We start from the raw sequence: 2323 nt of genomic DNA, 5'->3' as shown, positions 1-2323 counted from the left end.
CCGGATCTCAGCTCACTGCAAGCTCCGCCTCCCGGGTTTACGCCATTCTCCTGCCTCAGCCTCCCGAGTAGCTGGGACTACAGGCGCCGCCACCTCGCCCGGCTAGTTTTTTTTTTTTTTTTTTTGTATTTTTAGTAGAGACGGGGTTTCACCGTGTTAGCCAGGATGGTCTCGATCTCCTGACCTCGTGATCCGCCCGTCTCGGCCTCCCAAAGTGCTGGGATTACAGGCTTGAGCCACTGCGCCCGGCCAATTTTTGTATTTTTAGTAGAGATAGGGGTTCACTACTTTGGCCAGGCTGGTCTCGAACTCCTGACCTCAGGTGATCTGCCCGCCTCCCAAAGTGCTGGGATTACAGGTGTGAGTCACCACACTTGGCCGCCATTTTGTTACAGCAGCATCCATGGACTGAAACAAGCATCTATCCCATGCCAGGTTGGATACTTCTCAGCACTTCACAGGCAGAGCTCTAATCTTTACACATGCTTGATGGGGAAATATTATTATTATTATTGCCATTTTACAGATTAAAATGCCAAGCTTCAGAATGATTGTGTGTATTGCTAAGGACCTGGACCCGCCTTACCTTAGACTTTTCAGCAAATGTAGTTGTTCAGTAAGCCTTATTATTTACTGTGGCATGTGACTTAGTTGTCTCATTTGCTCACCCAAAGGTACAAACCCCTTCTCATTTTTTTTCTATCAACAACAGTTTCCAGCTTATAATGGGTACTCAAATATTTATTGAAGGAATAAATGAGAGACACAGATATGACTACACACACACAAAAACAACAGGCAACAAAGTGAGATCCCATCCCTACAAAAAAAAAAATTAAAAATAGACAGGCATAGTGGCATATGCCTGTAGTCCCACCTACTCAAGAGGCTCAGGTGGGAGGACCGCTTGAGCCCCAGAGATTGAAGCTATAGTGAGCTGTGATTGCACATTGCACTCCAGCCTGGGTGACAGAGAAAAGAGACAGAGAGAGAGAGAGAGAGAGAAGCTAAAACTCCCCCAAGTGCATTAGAGGGGAAGAATTGGATACTAAAAAAGTCCTGGGCTGGGCACGGTGGCTCACGCCTGTAATCCCAGCACTTTGGGAGGCTGAGGTGGGCGGATCCCGAGGTCAGGAGATCGAGACCACCCTGGATAACATGGTGAAACCCTGTCTCTACTAAAAATACAAAAAATTAGCCAGGCGTGGTGGTGAGCACCTATAGTCCCAGCTACTCAGGAGGCTGAGGCAGGAGAATGGTGTGAGCCCAGGAGGTGGAGGTTGCAGTGAGCCAAGATTGCGCCACTGCACTCCAGCCTAGGCAACAGAGCGAGAATCAGTCTCAAAAAAAAAAAAAAAAAAAAGTCCTGGGATATCATTTAATCTAGAAGTCATTACCTGACTGACTCTAGGTAAACCATGGCCTCAGGAGTATTTTGTGTAATTTCCAAATTCTGCAAAATAAAGTTGTGTTAGTTCCTGGCATTTACAAATAGAGAAATTGCAAATGGAAATCCAGATTTTATTTCATGTATTTATTTATTTATTTGGCTTCCCTTGAAATCTGACAATTCTGAACCCACATTCCCAGAAGTTAACAAAGAAAGAGGGGCTAAGTAGGGGCCACGCTTAGCCCCATATAGGCTATTCCTTAGGCTCCTGTAGGTATTGGAATTTGCACCCTCAGGCATCAAATTTTCTTATTTTTGAAGTGAGAAAACAGAGACCCAGCATAGCAGAGTGACGTGCTCTAAGCGATCCAGGAGTCCTTACTCCCAGCCCTAACCTCTTTCCACACCCCACTGCCCAGGATACGAAAACATCCTAAAAGTCCTTATTTGTCATGACTGCACATACGCGCACATATATCAAAAGCGAGTATGGGTTTGGAGACTCTAGAGAAATGAACCAGCCATGAGTCATTTTCAAGCTAAGGAAAAAAGACTTAAATATATCAACGGGATTAGTACAAAAGGATCTTGTCAGTTAAAAAATTCCAAGACAGGCTGGGCATGGTGGCTCATGCCTGTAATCCCAGCACTTTGGGAGGCCGAGGTGGGCGGATAACAAGGTCAGGAGTTCGAGACCAGCCTGGCTAATATGGTGAAACCCCGTCTCTACTAAAAATACAAAAATTAGCCAGGCGTGGTGGCAGGCGCCTGTAGTCCCAGCTGCTCGGGAGCTGAGGCAGGAGAATCGCTTGAACCTGGGAGGCAGAGGTTGCAGTGAGCCGAGATCATGCAACTGCACTCCAGCCTGGGCAAAAGAGGCTCCATCTCACAAACAACAAGCAAACAAACAACAACAAAAAAAGAGGACAATGA

Source organism: Trachypithecus francoisi, unplaced genomic scaffold (genome assembly GCF_009764315.1).
Source record: "Trachypithecus francoisi isolate TF-2019V2 unplaced genomic scaffold, Tfra_2.0 Lachesis_group15, whole genome shotgun sequence".
NCBI classification, from domain to species: domain Eukaryota; kingdom Metazoa; phylum Chordata; class Mammalia; order Primates; family Cercopithecidae; genus Trachypithecus; species Trachypithecus francoisi.
Note: the sequence above shows the minus strand (reverse complement) of the source record.